At 38.8% G+C, this 21267-nt stretch overlaps 1 long non-coding RNA gene across 2 annotated transcripts in view; it reads left to right on the top strand.

Annotated features, from left to right (window-relative positions):
• The first annotated feature begins 1737 nt into the window (after nt 1-1737).
• The window catches only part of LOC306660705, a 56986-nt gene continuing 37456 nt past the window's right edge, over nt 1738-21267 (top strand). For both annotated transcript variants that reach the window (XR_013763721.1, XR_013763722.1), the window contains exons 1-3: nt 1738-1990; nt 3875-3961; nt 5370-5541. This is a non-coding gene — a long non-coding RNA (uncharacterized lncRNA). The remainder of the gene's footprint in view (nt 1991-3874; nt 3962-5369; nt 5542-21267) is intronic.

The raw sequence follows: 21267 nt of genomic DNA, 5'->3' as shown, positions 1-21267 counted from the left end.
AAACTGGGTACTTTATAAAATTAAGAGTCTTATTTGGTTCATGATTATAGTAGCTGGAGAGTCCAAACAGTACTAGACTGACATCTTAGTGAGAGTCCCCTAGCTACCTCACAATATGGCAGGGAAGGGGCCTTCTTGAGGGAAGTAATGAAGGACCCACAAGAACTGCAATCCTTTCTGAGGGTGGTGTCACCAATGACATAATCACCTTCTACTAGGCCTCAACTCTTAAAGGTTCCATTACTTCAACATCATCACACTGGGAACCAAGCTCCCAGCATGTGAAACTTTGGGGAACATACCCACACCATATCTAATCCATACAGTAGTAGAGCAGAATTTGTGCTCACTGTGACATATGCTAAAAAGCGCATGATATGAATTTGCTTACCTTGCCTGCCATTCTTCTGCCAGCAGAACCTTCTATGTGTTTACTGAATGCCTTCTTCTCTATCACTGTATTGCTCCTCTCAAAGGAACGTATTGTACAGGAAAAGAAGTAAGGTCATGTGCTCATGCTCACAGGATTCACTGATCTTACCAAGTGCCCTTAACCCAGAAACAAATGGCTTCATGCAACAGGGAAACAACCACAAAAATCCAACGACAGCACTAGCCAGCAGATAACACCTACCTGAGTTGTGGCATATGATCCGAGTTAACAGCAAATGAATGGTGACAGTTCTCCCATAGCCAGAATACTACAGGAACCAAGCAGTAAACTCTTGCTCATTCTCATAGATGATTTCCCATTTGCAAAATATTTGTTTCCTGTTCCTGAGACTTAAGTTCTGCATCCTTAAAAGTATTGATTCTTCAGAGGAAGTAATAATGATCCCCTTGAAGTAGAAGTTGAGGTTGCTTTGAGTTTTTCCTGCCTTTGTAACAATGGGTCAAAAAGGAGTTATCTTGTACCTGGGTGATGGGTCTTGATGATCAAGGTGAAAAAAGATTGTTACACAATGAAGGCAGAGAGAAATAGATCTCTGAGAGATGTCTCTTAAAATGAGCGTATCTATGACAACAACTAACAAAGTCTATAACAACCTTGTAGAGGCAAGAAGATCCAGGACTGAACTCCTCATGAATAATTGTTCAGGGCACCCACTAAGTGAAGAATCTTGAGCAACTGAAGTCATGTGAGGGCAATGTAGTAGAGGGAAAAAACTACAAATACCAAATGTAACCTTGATTGAGCATTTGCAAAAATGAAGGTCATAAGAGTTTCCTGTGTTTTCTTTCATTCTCCCTCTCTCTCCTCTACCCTTATCTGTAACTGTGTTATCATACAATTTATATAACTGTGTTGTATACAATTTATTTTATCTTTCTCTTTCTTTTACTGTTAAAGTTGATATTCTTTCTAATTTATTTCATAGGTTAGAGGATAACAAAGTTGCATTGTTAATGAACTAGAGGAGGAAAGACTGAGAGATGGGTGCTCTCGCCAGTAAGACTTTTGGAGAGAGTAAAGTGTGGGTATATGCTTGACACAGTACATGAGCCATATGAATTATTAAACCATATGAATTTGATATTTTTAAGTCAAAGAGTAAAATATCAGCAATTTTATAAGTTCCAAGCTAATACCTTTGGTTAAGCAGCATGGTGGTTAATTTTATGTACCATGGGATGCCCAGATATTTGGTTAAACATTACTCTGAATGTGTCTGAAGGTGTTTCTCAATAAGATTAACCTTTGATTTGGTGTTATATAAAGCAGAGACCCAGCTCTAATGTGAATAGGTTCCATCCAATCACTTGATGACCTGAATAAAATAAAAAGGCTGACCTTCCCGTGAATAAGAGGGAATTCCTGACTTCTTGTGAGCTGAGACACAGGATTTCATCCTGCCTTCAGATTGGAACTGAAGTATCATCTTTATGGGTCTTGAAACTGTTGGCATTGGGCTGAAACTAATCCATCAGTTCTCCTAGGTCTTCAGCTTGCCGACAGCAAATCTTGGGATATGTCAGCCTCCATGATCCCGTAAGTTAATCCTTATAATAAATATATACTATTGGTTCTGTTTGTCTGGAGAAACCTGATGAATATAGGTGGAAACATTGGTTGTTGCTATTGTTGCTTAGAAATTTAATTCTAGGGCTGGGGTTGTGACTCAATGGTAGAGCACTTGCCTAGCACATGTGAGGTTCGATCCTCAGCACCACATAAAATAAATAAATAAAAGTTATTTTCAAAATAGAAATTTAAGTCTAGGAAAAGGTGTGTATGAATATTGAGTGTAAAAGTGGTGGATGGTGGCACTCCTGGGGATTAGTGTGCTCATTTCTCACCCTGCCCTCTCTGGGATGTAGATGTCAGACTTCTCAGAATAATAATGAAGGTTCTGTATGTGATTTAGGATTCAGTTGAACTTGTGTTTCTCTCCAACTGTGAATTGAGTTATCTGGGAAGAAAAGCAGACCGCAAGGCATTACTTTTTCTGATATAGACCAAGGTAGATAGGTGTAGTTCTAGACCCTGCAGTTACAGGGATGGCATTCTGATTGGCAAACTCCCTATAAATCAATGCAAGGTAGTTCTGGAACCAGCCACTGCCTCCTGAGGCAGAAGAAGCAGCTCCCTTGGCAGTCCAGCTCTGCCATGATGTTTTAGGAGTTGTTCCTGGAATTTCTGCTGAGACTAAAATCTGCTTACCATCCCTCTCAATGATTCTTTGAGATATATACACCCCTTAATAAATCTTTCAGTGATTGAACTAGATAGAGTAAATTCTACTGCCTGCATCTAAAAATCCTAGCCAAGAAACATCCTATTTACCACTGAGCCCTGGATTCTAACTTTTTCCATCCCTGATGCATGTGACTGACTTCAAGAAGGACTTCCCTCACCTGTTCTAACGTGCACCTTGGAAACCCAGGCAGGAACAGGAATGAAATACTGAAACCTTCTGCATCAAATGCTGATAATATCTATTACCTGGAAGACTATTTGCTAAAACCACCTATATTGTGGAGATTCTAAGATTTTTTTTAAATAAGAGAAGTATACCACTAATTTTTTTTTTTTTTTTTTTTTTTTTGGACTGGGGATTGAACCCAAGGGCACCCTAACACTGAACTCTATCCCAGTCCCTTTTATCTTTTAATTTGAGATAGGGTCCCACTAAGTTGCTGAGGCTGACCTCGAACTTGTCATCCTCCGCCTCAGCCCTGAAAGTTCCTGGGATTACGGTGTGCGCCACCACACCCAGCTCACCGAAACATTTTTCAAACAGTTTTAGTGACTAACAAGGGAGATATTCTGAGATACTGATACTGTGAAAGAATAAATGAAGCAGAGATGTGGGGTTCATTGCTTCAAAGATGAATGAATCATAATTACCAACAGATATCAATTCCTTCAGTACAAAGTGCTTGATTTTGATAATATCCACACTGTGCTAGGTATAGAGCACATAGAGGTAAATTATATAGAGTTACTCAGTTAGGAACTCCCAGCCTAGTGTTTTGCTTTAACACAATGCTGTATTGACCTTTCTGTACAACTCTTAATAAAGGTAGGGTATTCTGATTCTTATGAGTGAAATCTCTCCTTGAAGACTTCAGAATCAGGCATCCCAGAGGAACTGGCTCATCCTCATGTCTTCCTGAGCCCAGTATCTGGCCAGTTATGGGGTGATGGAAGCAGTGAAGGTTTAATGTAGCTTGTAATTTTGGCTCTGTCATATACTAGCTGTGTGATCTCAAGCAGGTGACTTCCCCTCTCTAAGCCTCAACTTCTTCATCATTAAAGTAAAGCAATATTTCCTACACGAGATGGTTGTGCAGATAAAGTGAAATAGTGTATCTGAAATGTCTAGTTCAGAGTGTGGCACAGAGCAACTGTTAAACCTGCCAACTTTTCCAGCTTCCATCCAACTGCCAGTACTCTGCCTGACCCATCTAAGCTTCTAAGCCATCCCTCACTGAATTGCTGTAATGGTACAACAGAGAGGTATGTATCTGCTTTGTCCTACAATTTCAGTGTAGCTTCTATTGAAGCCAAACTTACCAACTCCATAGAGTTGGTTATTTGCTTTTCTTCTTTTTCTGCAGTGCTGAGGATCCAACCCAGGGCCTCGCACATTCTTGGCAGGCACTGTACCAGGGTATGTGGCCCTGAAGCTGTTCCATCCATCTAATGTCTCAACCCACAGTTACTGACTGCCCTGCTGTGAGCATCACAGAGGCTACTCCTTAAGTCAGAAAGGCTTCAGGAAAGAGCTGCAGGGCCTTGAGAACACACTGTGAATGAAAAGCCTGTCAGAGGACAATTCTTTCCAGGATCCTGCACGGTAAGGTACAAAAGGGCATCTCAAGCCACAGCCAGGGGGCATTGGCTACCTCAGGCAGTGGAAATATCATGCCCACGCAGCAGGAAGCCAGCTCAGCCCACCAGGCCACACAGAATTTCTGAGTGTGCCACAAATGTGGGGCATTGAATGAAATCCAGGCCCTTCACCTGGGTAACAGAAGGTGACAACACCTAAGGCACTGTCCACTGGGCTCTTGCATCTCCCTGTCATTTACATTTAAAGGGTTTGAGAATGAGTGAGGTAGCCACAGAAAACACTATGCCATTACCAAGAGAGAGAGGGGGAAGTTCTTGGTATAAAGGAAGGGTTGCTACCAGTCACCTGATTTAGAATTGGACATGGATGCACACTGGGCAGCCTTCCATCCTGGGAGCACATCCTGGCACCACCGAGTAGGCTATGCCCATTCTCTCAGTCCATCTGCCAGTTATCCAAGCCACTAGCAGAAGCTGAGTGATGACAGACACCCCCCTGAAAATTCAGCCAGGCTTCACAGCTGACTCCCTGACAGACGAGGACCTTGGGGCAGAAGCTGGATGACTTACAAGTTGAGTTACTACTGGAAATGATGCCATGGCACTTGAGCATCCTGCAATAACAAAAAGTCAAAAGACTTTCCAGGCTCCTTCAGAATGCTTGTAAGTTCAGACCCGTTATCTCTTAGGTTAGCACGAGTGGATTTAATAATACACGGAGGTGTCAGTCCTTTAAGAAAGTCAAACGCAAATATGAATAACCCTTGGTGACAGATACCACCTTAGTTTTAGTTCTGTTGAGTTAGACACTGCCTGAGTTAAAACTCTCTTAGACCCCATGGGGACCATAAGTCATTGGTGTTTCTTGGCACAATTCTAAACTGACCCTTTCCACAACTCCTTTTCTGCAGAAATCCTCCATGATCATAAAGAGTGCAGAAAGGAGAGTGGGGGGAAAATGACCTTAACCATGAGCGATAGACTTGAAGAAGGAATTGCAGCATAACAGCTCTCAGTGTAGACAGTCTTAACAAATAGTAATTGTTCTCTTCCTTTTTATTTGAATATCCAGAAATAGCAGCTCAAGCGCCAACAGGCCATGGAGTTCCAGTGCTGTCAGGCAATCCATGCTCAACAGGAAGCCTCCACATACCTCTCCAGCCTCTAAGCCTCTACCCCTACTGTCCTGCAGGTTTATAATATGAAGTTGGGCTGTTTGCATTATTTAGAAGCATAATCAACTGGTGAGTATGAATGAGGTCAGAAATTCTGCTTTCTCATCCTCCCCACCCAGTATTTCTCAGCACTGTGACCCTCTGGGATGTCTTTTCACGTCTGTGAACAACGCTGGGCTTATTGTTCTCCTGGGGCTCTGCTGGGCAACCTCCTGGTTTCCACTGGGAAGAGGCTGCTCTATTCAGGGTTTATTTTCCTATGTCCCCCAATCTGTCTCCCAATCTGTGGCAATAAAGAATAATACCCTAGGGCTGGGGAGATATCTCAATTGGTAAGTGCTTGCCTTGCAGCACAAGGCCCTGGATTCAATCCCCAGCACTGAAAAAAAATATAATAATAATAATAATAATAATAATAATACCCCAAACCTCACTGTATATAGCCAATCACTTCCTGCAGAAATACCCTTTGGTTGTTGGAGTGGGAGTGGGAATTGATTCCCGGACCTCCCATGGATACCACAATCCTGAATGCTCAAGTTAATTATATATAATCATGCAGTATTTGCATATAACCTACACGCACCCATATGCATTAAATCATCTCTAGATTACATATAATACTTAATACAAAGTAAATGCTATGTAGAGTTATTAAATACTGTATTGTTTAAAGAATAATGACAAGAAATAAACATATGTATATGTCAGTGCAGATCCAACCATTGAAGGTCCAACTACATATATACAATTCAGAGCTGGTTAAATCTCAGATGCAGGACACACACAGGGAGGCTAACAGTACAGAGATAAGGAGGGTATGCCTTTCCAGAGGGATTGGGCTGCAAATCCCTTCATTGCTGCTATCTCTTGCCTCTGTCACCCTAAGTACCTTAGCACCTCAAACTTCTAATGTAAGGATCCTCCCATGTGAAGCAACAGATCTAGGGCCACCTTGGGGCCCCATATCTCCATTCTCAGATAAAAAACTCAGTCAGGGACCATTCCAACATGCTAAGAAAGCCAAAAACACAGAAGCAACTGCCAGGCAGATGTTTAGAGAAGATTCACAGAGTAGGTGAAACTACAATGAGATTTGAAGCAAAAGAGTCATATAGGTTAAAAAAAAAAAAAAAAAAAGATAGAGCGAGAGAGAGAGAGAGGGTCAAAGGATATTATAAGAACTCAAGATTCATTGTATCTGTCTAATCATTGAGAAGGAAAGGAGGGAAGCCAAGGGAGAAACAATCCTCAGGAGCCCAGCTCTGAGAGGGTTCATTCTATATGTGATATTTAATCAAATCCTCAAAACAAACTTAATTGGTTCCTATTGTTGGTGTTGCACAGGAAATCAAAGCTGTGACAGTGTTAAGTCATAGACTGGGTTGACACCATGGTCCTACTTGGGAAGTGCTTTCTCCGGAGTTTTTCTCAATTGAAGAGTCAGGATGTAGGGACCGAGGGTGAATGTAGACTAGAGGAAGGAGGCACTTGGCTTCCTGGCTTCTTGCATGTCAGTCTCCCCGGTCCACATCTCCGAGCTTCTTTGGGCATCACCACATCTGCAAGATGATCATTATCTCATCGCCCCAAACAAGGCACAAGATACTAAGGTCCTGAAGAGGAGACACTGGAAGAAAATATTTTACAGTCTCTTTTTCAATGAGCAGAGGATCCTTAGGAGAAAATAAAGCTACTAATATCTCTGTTTTCAATACAATGTTTATACCTCCCCTGAAGCTGATTCACAGAGGAGGAGACCCAATCCCTTAATGGCTTTCTTGGAATGGCGTATCTAAATTCAAACTAGGGGAATTATTCAAAGTTATTTAAAGTTCTTCACCATGCACAGGAACAGAACCCAGTAATGAAGGGGCCAGGCAAGCAAGTTCTAGGAATCCTAGTAATCCAGGAAGACTATAATGTCCTTTATTGGACCAGTCTATTTTGGGTTGGAATGAGAGCAAGATGCAAAGAAAAATGACTCAGGGTCCCCACCTTTTAGACAGCCAGCAAATCTCATGTGCATTCTCTCTCTCCCAAAATAGCTTTGTTCCATCCTTACTAAACGAAGGTCAATAAGTAACATCATTGAGCACCTACCCCTATTGGAAACATTATCCCCTCGTTTTTTTCAAACTTTCCCTCAGATTCACTCCGATACCCAAGTTTTAAAAACTAGTATACCAGGAGTTAAAATATCTGCCAGTGATGAAACAAGGAAATACTCAGTTGGGTTTTGCAAATCCCAAACACAGTTTTCTCTGTATACAAATGAACCCGGAAGCATGGATTGGAACAAAGATGACCCTGTAATACAATCCTCTCTGTGCAAATAAGAATGTGTGAGTGGGGTAGTGTGCTCCTTGACTGAGACTCTTATCCAGGGGAGTTGGGGCATGCCTTGGCCTTTGACCACAGTTTTGTTGGAGGTTAGCAGTATCTCAAGACCTGGGGAACAGAACGAGCTACTAATGAAGAATTAAAATTGAGAATTTTTTTTTCTGGTATAGCAAAAGAGCACCATCTTGAGGCTTGAACAACACTGATCAGAGTTTTGAATTTTAATCAACTCTATAACTTACTAGTAGCCCATGAATTCCCAAGGCAACTCACATCCACAATTCAAGCCTCAATTTTCCTCTCTGTAAATAGGAGGGGGAGTTAACAGTGCCAGCTCTGATAACCTCAAAGCAGTAAGTATTGTGAGATGCTAAATATGTATTTGAAACCATGATATAAACTGCTTAATGCATCACAAGTATAATAGATTGTCACCGTTGGTAAAATAGTCTCCAGAACAGAATATTTAGAAAATTTAAGTAGTCTAGTTGTGATCCCATTTGCCTTACTACCACTTCCCTCCTGCTGGGAAAAAAAAAAAAAAAAAAATAGCCACCTGCTAAATAGAAGGGCAGCCCAACAAGAGATGGTAATTATTTGTGAATTCTGTTAGAGTTTCATTGACTCCAATGGCCACATGAACTTATAAGACATAATTGTTCAAATATTACACATGTACTCTCAGTGTGGGCAGAAAAGACTCTTGGTAGCTTTACTTCTTTCAGAATCCTATTTCTTGTTAGAAATGTTGAAGTTTTTTTTTTTTTTTCTTTTTTTTTCATTTTTTTAATTTTTTATAATTAGTTATACATGAAAGTAGAATGCATGTGACACAAACTACAGAAATGGAGTGTAACTTCTCAGTCTTCTGGTTGTACATGATGTAGAGTTATACCGCGTGAACAGTTGGGTTTTATAGACTTTTTGATCATTATGATTGGCAAAGATCTCCACACATAATTCTCAAATACTCAGTCTGTGCACAGAAAGTTTTGTGTTCTCTCAGAAGATTGGATGTCTTCCTTTTACTTCCTGGTGAGTTCACAATCACATTCGAGTGATTGATAGCTCCAGAACACCCCCAGGAGGCACCCAGCACATGTAGACTCTCCTGTTACAGCTATGTTCTGCTTTTGGGTTCCACTCCAACCATCTAAGGTAGTTCATATTCTCACACTTTCAATTCCAGATACCTATTCAAATACCTACTGACTAAAAACTGCTGTAAATAACACATTTAGTCAGTCACCTCCATAGTTTACACTAGCCTAGAAACTGAGACCTGAACACCATCATCTTCTGCGCTAGTGACAGTTCCTTGCAGATGCCCCAGCAAGCCTCAGGCCCTCTTGCCTCTATCTTGGTGTGCTTATGACTCCCAACTATATTGCTGAACTTCATTTCCTTCAGATCCAGCATAACTCCCTCTTCCTCTGAGAAACTTCCCCATCCACTCACAGCCAGACCCCACATGGGACAAACAATCACAAAACTTTATTCCCTGTCCTGACACTTACTATAACCAACTACCTAAGTGTTCCTATTCTTTGTCCAGTGAGAGAAAACCACCTGCAAGGCATGGCACTTTGCTCCTGGTGAACTTCTCTCTGCTTCTTTCTGGGTAAAATGACACAGGAGTCCTGCATGTGGAAAAGCTGAAATGCAGGACAGCTACATAGTGGCCACCTTTACAGGAGCATGAGCTCTCCTATTAATTGTATTCCTGAGGAATGTTAGTTCTGGAGTCTCAGAAGAGCCCTTACCATAGGAATCTTCACTCTAAGGCCTGTTTGGAGATACAGAACCAACCCTCTGGCCTAATGAGAATGCTCAACTAAGATGAGGGTGACAGGTTCACATTCATATAGCTAAACAACAGAGCAGAACTAGAATAAAAACGAAAGCCTCAGAAATCCAGAAAATGCAGTATAAGCCATTTCCTTACCAGAAAGTCTGAAAACTTTGGACAGCTTAAAATTGACTATTGCTGTTAACCAACATTTACTGAATACTAACCTTATTGAAGGCTATCCTGAGTCAAGGCAGTGAAGGGGAGAAGAGTTGGTCAAACACATACACCCCAGTTCACTGTGCAGGAACTGTCCTCAGACCAGCTGAGGCAGATGGGCCTGGAGACGCAGTGTGGCCAATGGGGAAGAGAACTGAGTTGTCATGTGGGGTCCGCCACAAAGCTGCTGTGCCATCTTAGACCAGTCCTTCAACCACTCTAAACTTTGGTTTTCTTATCTGCGAATTAACTGTACATTTTCATTTGCACATTCTAAGCACATTTTGTTTGAATGATGAAACTTTAAGCCTTTTTTGCTTTGGCAAAAATTAGATACCTGATGCGGCCGACCTCATACCTGTGTGTTGCTAGAATTTACATTGATGTAAATTCATTCTAGGACTAAATTAGTAATTCCAGAATGTAAGGAAGGAGGTGCTCATTCTTGTCTTCCTTGTTATTCCACACTTTGTCTTAACTTGATCTGCTTTTCCCTTGCCCTGGTTCTTAATTTTTTTTTTTTTTTTAAGGGGGTGAAGGAAGATGGGATGCTCAAGTATAAAGGGTTGTATTAATTATATTTGTCAGTTGACACCACATTATCATCATTAGGCTCTTATGAACCACCTTGTATTTTATGTATTCATTTTTTATCTTTTAGCCCTACTTCCCACCCCTATTCCCTGCCCCCAAGAGTGACCATCTAATGAGATCACTATAGATCATTTGTTTGAATGTGCTTTTAAAAAATGTGGAATTTTGTTTAAAATTTCTGTAAATGGTACTGGTTGCGTATTTCTACTTTCCTGGTGAAGCAAGCGAGTCCCTACCCTACCACCAAACCCAGTCTCTCCATGGCATTGGATGCCTTCAAGCAGAGGAGACCTGCTAATACCTATTCTCTCAGAGTGAAAGAGCACACCACATTCACCCTTGTGACAGAAGAATGGAAAACAACATGGCCTGATGATTAAGAGCACAAGCTTTCCAGTCAAAATGACTTTAGTCTGAATCCTGTTTTTCCACATTTATACCACTTCAGGCAAACTACTCAGTCTCTCAAAAGTCTCCATCTTCATACGTAAAATAAGGATAAGAGTAAATCATGAGGTTATTATGAAGATTAAATAAGATAAGCTTAGAAAAATGAAGGCTGGCCCAGAGTAAATTCTAAATAAGTGACAGCTAAATTTAGTAATAAGTACTAAGCAGATTGCTCATAGATGCCAAGTCCCACAGGTTTCATGCAAAGGAGAGAGCTTGGAGAAAGACAAATAGAAAGTTAAGAACTTTAAAGGTATGGCTAGGAACATTGGACAATTATACCATTAAAAAAAAAAAAAAAATCTACTCATTAACACTTTGTAGTGCTGGAATAAAAGATTCCAATACAAGACACAAGTGTCAGACACTGTTCTTTGCTGCATTGGCACAGAGAACAAAACAGAGTAGTCTTCCACATATGGAAGACTTTTTCCCAACCTAGCTCGCCCCCCCCCCCCCCCCCCCCCCCCCCCGCCCAAATTAGAGTCCTGTCACATGTAAATTTGCTAACTCTGATGCCAACTCCGTAAGAGTGTTTGTAGTAGGACCATCTTTATGCTGAGGTTTATTGTTCAAGGAACCCTAGAGTTCTAGAAGGTCAGTCAGAACCTGGGAGGTCCTCACAGGACCATCTTCCCTACCCTATTTCTTTGCATGTGAGGAACCTGGAGAGATGACGCAGCTTCTGTTGCTGTCACATGTTCTGTGTAACCTGCTTCAGTAGACATGCAGCGATCACACAAATAACTCCTGTAAGTGACACTTAAGCAAGTTCTGGTGTTGCCTCTTAGTTCACAGGCACCTGCAAGGAGACAGCAGTGGAGATCATGACTGGTGTTTCCTTAGAACCAAGACATAGCCCTAATGATCTCCAGAATCAGAATATACTAGGTAGGAATGTGGTTTAAACTTAGGAAATCACATGCTCCTAAGCCCCAGGGCCTCTCCCTTCTTCCCACCAATTTAACCTTTAAAGGGCATGCCCTGGGGAAATAATGATTACAGTCATTGCCCTTCAGCAATGTGAACCCTGGGCTGTGTGCTAAAGCTGCTTCAACCAGGTGAGTCATAGAAGTGACGCCCAAGCCACAGTGATCAGAGCTCGATATGAAAATCCCAACCTGCATTGGTTAAGGGCAGCAAGCTGTCTACTTCCTCAAAGAAGTGTCTTTTGACAGCCTAATGATTCAGATGAGATCAGAAAATATATTATGCTTCTATTTATACTTCCAAACTGGCTTAACTGCCCTTATTAATGTGTTAGCACATGCAAATGGTATCCATTGACTTTTAGCAGAATAATAAACATATCTTTTCTCTTTGCTTCTCAGTAGAATAGCTTGTATGGTTGCTTTCAAATACCTTCTTCAAAATCTAGGATCAACAACCACAGATACTTCAGCTTGTTAACTTGGAATTAGAAAAGTCAAGACAACCGCAAATTCACACTCAGCAACTTAGTGAGATCCTGTATCAAAAACTTAAAAGTAAATAAAACAGGTGGGTATGTGGCTCAGCACCCCTAAGATCAATCCTGGGTACCAAAAAAAAAAAAAAAAAAAAAAAAAGTCAAGACACAAACAATACTAAACAGCTGTCAATGATGAACATTAGCTAGTCAATGACCTATAATCATAATTAGCATCAAAAATATAAGAAAGAGCAATTTGACTTTATACTGTTAATATGAAGGCAGCCTGAAACAATAGAGAGATGGAATCTTGCAATTACAGAAAAATCTTGAAATAGATATATCTCAGAATTTCATGTGCCTCAGCACTCTGCCTATTCAAGATGTACATGGGGACTTTTCAAAAACATATCATATTTTTTTCATACATAATTTCAGGTTTTACAAATTCCTTCCTATCAAATAAGCTGCATTTATTAAAACATAATTAACCGATTTTCACCCTTTCATCATGTAAGACGTATATAACTATAATCACAAGCTTCAGATCAGCTTGATGATCAATGTTATCAAACTGAATTAATTTAACTCTAATCAAAAGCAAAAATACCATGACATTCTTGTTAATTAATGCAGTTTTTATTTTGGGAAATGTGCAATGTCTGTGGGACTTTTTGAAGTAATGAAAATAATTTAAAAATCCCTCTTGTCTCCTTTTTAAGACCCCCACAGGCTCAGATTCCCCAGAGTATTGAACCACTGGCTTAGGGTCTCCAAAAGGGCCAAATAGTAGAAGTCACATCGTCTTGACCTGGAAAAGGAAAGCTGTTTTTATTTCTAGCTCTATCTCTCCAAAAAGAGGCGTGTAACTAGAAATGAGCCACAATGCTTATTTTCTAGTATTTCAATTTTCCCATCTGAATAGTGGACTAATCAAGAGAAAAAAAATTTAAAAAGCAATTGAAAATCTAAATCTCAGGGCTACACTATACTGTATAAGTGGAAAATAATGTGTGTGCCCTAAGTTCAGAGAAAACCTTGTGGTAGAAATAGTTTGCCCTTCTGAGTCCCAGATAAATACAAGTTGCATGAGGGCTTAAAGAATTCCAAATCTTCAATTAGACCAGATTAGTGCCATTTCAAGTAATCTAAACTTAACAGTCTTCAGGAAAAAAAGAGTAGAAGATCAGAGGGAGAAATTACTTTGAATTCTGAAAAACAAAAAAGTATTTTGCATTCTGGATCGGTGAACAAAAAGAAAAGTTTCAACTCAAACCCTAAAGCGATATGAATTTATTTTGATTGGAAATAAAAACTTGTTCAATTATGTCCATATATTCTTCTATAGTTTAATTGCAGCTGTTTAGGGTGATTTCCTTAGAAAATAGTGCTTGTACTCACAGCTAAAAGAATGCTTTGAGAAAGTGTACTACCAGGGACAAAAGTCCCTTCCAACTGCTGATTTTCTGGAAGTTCCTCTTTGAGTTAAATCCCAAGCCACACATGTTCATTCTTATGCAAATAAGTGAAGTATCCAAGCCAGGTGCAGGAAAACAGGAAATTCCAACACAGGAAGGGAAACTTTATTTACACAGAGAATTCCAACATTCTCAGTATTAGCTAAACTCTATCCTCTTGAAGAATCAAGTGCTAAGGAAGTTGTTCACTCCCAAGGATCACTATTTCTGCCCTCATCTACATAGTCCATTGGCAACCGTCGTCTGCTCTAGAAAAGACTCCATCTTACAAAAAAGTAATCTTTGCTTCTCTTAACATTCTTACTGGAATCAAAAGAAAACCTCACGGCCTGTGCTGTGCTGTCTTTGGTGACTCACATACTCACAACTGAGAGGAGGAATAACTTGAGATACACTAAAAAAAAAACAATCCTAGAGGTTAGCATTCCTTTCAGTGAATGCTTTAACATCTAACCCAGGCTCCTCTGCCTGCAAAGTTCTCCGGAAACCTCCACAGCCTGACCTTGCTCCAGCAAACCTTCAGTCTCCAAGCCCTCACAATGACTTCGATCCAGCCAGGACTGACAGTTTTCTACATCTGCCAGCAGCTCAATCACCACTCCTGTGTCAGCTCCTGATGTATCCTTGTCTACAATGTCACCCATAACCCTCTACTCATCTCCAAGTCCTGCATAGATCCCATCTTCTCTGTGAAACTTCCCACTGATTTAGCCCCTTAAGGGCCACTCCCCTTTCAAAGTTTTAGTTGTATACTCATGTCCAATGTCACACACACTGACCCGTGATTGTCCAAAAAGCCAGGATACCACCTAGTTGTACTTTTGCTACTACTTTACAAATTTTTAAACTTACGGAACTTCTGAGCTCCCTAAGAAGGATAATGTTTATCATTTCTGCAGATTTCTCCATAAAGATTCACTTCTCTAGACCAAATCCACTGTTATTACCTAAGTTGTTTGACTAGAGTACAATGCATTAAGGATGGAGTCAATTCCTAATTAAATTGATCTAATCGATTGCATCCTTTCTGTGCTCCTGAGTTTACTGCAACATAAGGGCAAAACTTAACTTCCAGAAATGAATGAAATAATCTTCACAAAGCTTTCCAGTGTATATGATGGATTCTGAAGCAACTGACTCTATTGAGTTTATTATCATACAGGGATACTCGGTTAACTGCTAAACCAAATGCAGGTGAAAGGAGCCAGAGACAATAGGGATATAGGCAATCTCTCAAAAGGAATCATTTTGCTCACAGGGTCATGGATCATTGACAGGAATTGGCAGTGTACAGATTTTAAGAGCACCTCCACATTTTAGCACCAAGTCTTATTTCAAAATCCCATTTCCAACTGATCCTGGAAAAAGAAAAACAATTTCTTTCTTATCATGCAGAATGCTTCCAAACTATTTCTATTTGTCATCCTGTAACATGTTTCCTGACTTAAAATCAGGTGCTGCTTCAAACTATCAATATCAGACCCATTTGTAATAAGCAAGGACACTTCCTGCAGCCTGGTAACTAGAAAGCAAAACAAACACCAGGAGGCAATTATGAATAAGGCATCTTAAGACAGCAATAATGACAAGCAACACTTCTATCTGCATATTCTCAGACTCACTCCCTATGTTCTGATTCCGGGATATTCAGGAAAGGCCCAGAAATCTGCATTTTCAGTTGATGTCAAAAGCCCTCAACCACATTTTCTAAAACACGGATTTAAAGGAATGCTCTTATTTGAGTTCACATGAGCTAAAAAAAAAAAAAAAAAAAAAAAAAAAAAAAATCCTAACCACTGCCACTTTCAGGTTAAATGAAAGAGCAGCAGGAACTCTGTCTGATTTAGAATGTTCCATGCCCCACAATCTTCCATTATCTCCCACTTTGTCTCCCACTTTGTTTTCATGTTATCTGTGCTCGCTAAAAAACAAAAAACAAAAAACAAAAAAAAAAAAAAAAAACAAGGAAGGATAAAGAAAAGAAAAAGAAAGAAAACCAGAAATCAAATCAGTGGCACCAAGTTACTTTGGAGGTGGAGTTAATGACTGAAAATGGAATTGTCAAATAAGATTGCTAGAAACAGTCCCCATCTGATATAGAAGAGAAAGCTCCCACTGGTCTTCCCTTCCCCACAGGTAAAATAATAAAATTTGAACAACAACAACAACAAAAAGCTATCTAAATGTACTATGTGAACAAAAGCAGGCGGATTCTACAATTGACATTTGGAAGAAGGGAATGTCACAAGGCAGCAGGGTGAGTTTCCCTTTTTTGTTTATTTTGTTTCTTGGACTAAGGAAACAAGGCCAGGTGGCACTACTGGAACTCCAGTAGAAAATCTGCAGTCTTTCAGGGTCTGAAGAACCAGCAAGAAGAGTTCAGAGCAACGACAGACACTGGAAAATAATTAGGCAATACTGAAAAGGAAAGGGTCAGAGAAGCAGAGTCACCGATTATACCTGCTCCACAAATTATAAACTTTGTCCAAATATCTGGGTGATCCCCAAGCTGCACATGCACAGGGCAAAATGCAAACAATCCACCTAAGTATATCAGAACTAGAAGAAGATTTGAGTTGCCACCCCCAAATCAGAGTTTTCTATTTTATTCCAATCAAATAAACAAATTGCCTACTAATACAAATATGTGGAAAACAACTACTCTTGTCCAGATTATGCACAACAGAACATTCACAATGCCCAGAACACAATCCAAAATTATTTGGCACATGAAGAAACAGGAAAACGTGATCCATTCTCAAGAGGAAAGATAATTAACAGAAATTGACATTTAGATGACCTGAATGTTTGAGGTACTAAACAATAATGTTAAAGTAACTATTATACCTATGTTCAATAATATAAAGACAATATAGTCATAATGAATAAAAAGATAGGGACTCAGCGAAGATATAGAAACTATTAAAAGAAGAAATTTTAGAACCAAGAAGTATTATATCTGAAATGAAATATCCAATAGGTAAACATCAGTAGGATGGAGATAATAAGGAAGTATCAGCATACAAGAAAACAGATTAATAGAATTTATGCACCTAAGAACAGAAAAGACAACTTAAATTATCCTTTCTTTATTCAACTCAGTCAGATGACATTCCCTCCTTTACCTCAGCAGAAGAAAGTTTTAAAATTCTCTAAAGAGAGTAAAATGAAAGGTCTCTGGAACCAAGCAGAGTTGATGGAAGTGGCACAATATTAAAACAGAACAATAAAATAATAATTAGATTACTGACTATGGAGATAACTCCCACCTACCACTCTAGGACTCTTTCTCAAAATTTTATCTGCTATAATTACATCCTCTAAACAAGGTAATACAATGTTCTACTTTGGGCAATCTTACCAATCCTGGAGAAAAAATCCAGTGATCTTATAGCCAAGTTTCTGCTCTGTATCCAAGGGACCAACCATTTTGTTTCCAGGAGAATATATACCTAGATGATTGTACTCCAGGAGCAAGGTGAAGAAAGAAGGCCAGGACCTCCATCCAATATGGAATACCCCTGTTTTTCAGGCCCAACCCTATTTCTTATCCTGTACTATGTTAAGTATCCATAGCAAGGAGGTTAAAGGGATGTCTAGGAAGCGAGGGACAGAAGGAGTCTTACTTTTATTACATTCTCTTTTCTAATATTGAGATTTGAACTATAAGCATATATTATTCATTCAAAAACCTAAAACATCCATTTTCCATATTTTTACTGGTGCATTATAATTGTACATAATGTGGGATTCATTGTTACATATTTGTACATGCACTCAGTAATACAATATAATTTGGCCAATATCTTTTCAAACTATTTCCCCTTTCCCTCCCAATGATCTCCCTTCAATTTTCATCAGATTCTCTCCACCACTGTTTTCCTTTTCTTCTCTAGCTTCCATATGTGAAAGAAAACATATGACCCTTGAATATCTGAGTTTGGCTTTTTTTTCCTTAACATAATGTTCTCAAGATCTCAATAACATAATTTCGTTCTTCTTTATGACTGAATAAAACTCCATTGTGTATATATACCACATTTCCTTTATCCATTCATCAGTTGATGGACACCTAGGTTGGTTCCATAGTTTGGCTCTTGTGAATTCTGCTGTGTCTTACGTTTATAAACATGGTATGCATGTATTGCTATGGTGTGCAGACTTTAATTCTTTAGGATAAATACTGAGGAGTGGTATAGCTGGATCATATGGTGGTTCCATTCCTAGTCTTTTGAGGAAACTCCATATTGATTTCCATAGTGATTGTACTAATTTACCATCCCACCAACAATGCAAAAGTGTTCCTTCTTCTCCACATCTTCCAGCATTTATTATTATTTGTATGCTTGATGACTACCATTGAAACTGAAATGAGATGAAATCTCGTGTAGTTTTGATTTGCATTTCCCTACTTGCTAAAGATGGTGAAAATTTTGTCACATATTTGCTGGTCATTTTGTTTTTCGTCTTTTGAGAAGTGTCTGTTTAATTCATTTGCCCACTTATTAATTAGGTTATTTGTTGTTTTGATGTTAAGTGTTTTGAGTTCTTTATGTATTCTGTATATCTTTAATCCTCTCCCAGAAGAGTAGCTAGCAAAGATTTTCTCCCACTCTGTACACTCTGTAGGTTCTCTCTTCACATTCTTAATTGATTCCTTTGCTGTGCAGAAGGTTTTTAATTTGACGTCATCCATTTATTAGTTCTTGGCATTATTTCCTGCGTTTTAGGGATCCTATTGAGAAAGTCATTGTCTGTGCCTATAGGTTGGAATCTTGAACCTATGTTTTCTTCTAGGACTTGCATAGTTTCAGATATAATTCCTGTGTCTTTCATCCATTTCGAGTTCACTTTTGTGCAAGGTGAGAGATAAGAATCTGGGCTCATTATTCTACATATAGATAACCAATTTTCCATTTGTTTAAAAGACTGTCTTTTCTCTTTATATTTTGGGCATATTTGTTAAAGATCAGATGACTATGGACTTGGGTTTGTCTGTGTCTTCTGTACCATCGGTCTATGTGTCTGGTTTTATGTCAGAACCATGCAGTTTTTGTAAAAACATTATCTTTTAAGTGTTTAGAAAGGGATTAATAGAAAAAATTGAGGAAACATCCCAAAAGTGCAACAAAAAAAAAAAAAGAGAGAGAGGAAAAATCAAAGCATAAAGGTAAGAATTTTTTTTTTCCTTCGGTGCTAGGGATTGAACTCAGGGGCACTCAACCACTGAGCCTTGTCCCCAGCCCTATTTTGTATTTTATTTAGAGACAGGGTCTCACTGAGTTGCTTAGGGCCTTGCCATTGCTGAGGCTGACTTTGAACTCCGGATCCTCCTGTCTCAGCCTCCCAAACCACTGGGATTACAGGTGTGCTTCACCATGCCCACTTAGTAATAGTTCTAAGAAAAAAAAAGAAAGAAAGAAAGAAACAGAATGGAGGAAATTATCAGAGAAGTAATAGAAAACTTTCCAGAATTAAATGAGTCTATAGATTGAAAGTAACTACAAAGTGTTCTGCCTAAGGAAAGAAGAAACAATGATCCACAGTATATCAGGCAAGAAGGGAGCAAGAGAAGGAAGAGGAGTTAGGAAAGAAGGAGGATGAGAAAACTAAAAGCATTTATAGAGAACAAAACAGGCACAAAGAAGGCAAAAGAAATCAGAAAAGCATCAGAATGATCAACAGCAACACTGGGGGAAATCAGAGAAACTGAATCAATACTATCTTCAAAATGCTTAAGAAAAGTATATTGATACCTAGAATTCCTATTACCGCTAAATGCATAATCAAATATGAGAATGAAGACCTTTCAGTCTAGTATTTTACCTCCAATTACCCTTCTTTTTTTAAAGTAAGCTCCAGAGGATGTGCTCCAGAAAAATAAAGCAGTAAAATAAATAAAGGTATAAGCACAAGAAAGGTATAAAGAAATTTTAGAAGGTTACTGGGCAACAGCTTAAGGGGACAATGAAGTACAATTAGAGCAGGAGGATAAAGGGCCCAGGGAGGGAAGTCTTGGAGCACAGTGGAACTAACTGATCATCCAAAAAATATTTGAACACTTGAAAAGCAAAATCAAAAGTGTGTGACAGATCTGAATGATCATGGTAAAGGGATTAAAGAAATATGAGGAATGAAAAAACAAGGTAAACTTTATCTTTAGCAAAAACAAAAGCTTCTAAAACAAACAAAATATAATTATAGCATACCACCGGCTCAGAGGTAAACAGTAGATACACACCCATAATAAACACCAGAAATGACTTAACATAAATTTGATAAAATAACATTGATAGAATAAGAGAAATGGAATAAGGAATATGCAAAAGCTAAACTTCACTGTTATTATAGAAACTCACAGAGCATACCTAAAATTGATAAATAAAAAATAATATGCATATTATTTAGAACCAGCAAATTAATACTAGAATAATTAGCTGGAAGAATGGATTGGAAGTGACTACCTCTGGAACAGATTGGCTTTAGAAATGGGAAACTTTTTTTTTTGTTTTGCTTTGTTTGTAACTAGGCCATGTACAACTTTGATAAATATAAAATAGTTTAAAATAATATCTATAATAAAGGCTGAATTGTCAACCATTAGATATATTCCTAAGAGCAGGGCACTGTGGTTCACTCCAGTAATCCCAGCGTATTAGTCAGGATGCTCCATCTTTGGCATCTCTTAATCCAATCAAGTTGACAATTCAAATTGACTATGGCACCCAGTGACTCAAGAGGTTGATGCAAAAGGATTGCATGTTGGAGGCCAGCCTCAGCAACTTAGCAAGACCCAGTCTCAAAACAAAAAGTAAAAGGATTGGGGATATGACTTAGTGGTAAAGCACTCCTGGATTTAAATCCCAATATGAAAGAAAGGAAGGAAGGAAGAATCCTAAGAATGATTCTAGGAGAGGTGATAATGACAGCTAAAATTTAAGTCACGATCACTATCTGCCCACACTTCGTCTAAGCACTTAATATATAATAATTGATTTAACCCTCATAACATTCTTATGTCCCTGTTTTTCAAAGAAATTGAGGCAGAACTAAGTTAATTAACTTGTCTGAGACTCATGAAACTCTAAAATGTTCCAGTCCAGATTTGGACTGTGACAGAAGGTTCTAGAATCTGGGCAATTTACTATTAATTGTCCCTTTAGGGATGATTTCTTTGAACTCCTCTCTTCTTTCTTTCTGTTCTATGCCCTATTTAGAGTCATGATTCCAGTACACATAAAACCTGTTAAAGGGGCTGGGGTTATGGCTCAGTGGTAGAGCCACTTGCTAGCATGTGTGAGTCACTGAGTTCAATTCTCAGCACTGCACATAAATAAATAAATAAAATAAAGGTCCATGAACAACTAATACATATATATGTATAATATATATGTATGTATATATCCAACATGTAATATAAATACACATATATACACATATATATAAACTTCAATGTTTTAAAATATTCAAAAATACTTTATTTGCAAGATTTTTTAAAGCAAATATTTTTA

The sequence above is a fragment of the Sciurus vulgaris genome, assembly GCF_902686455.1.
Source record: "Sciurus vulgaris genome assembly, chromosome: 5".
Classification (NCBI taxonomy): domain Eukaryota; kingdom Metazoa; phylum Chordata; class Mammalia; order Rodentia; family Sciuridae; genus Sciurus; species Sciurus vulgaris.
This window is presented reverse-complemented; position numbering and strand designations above follow the sequence as displayed.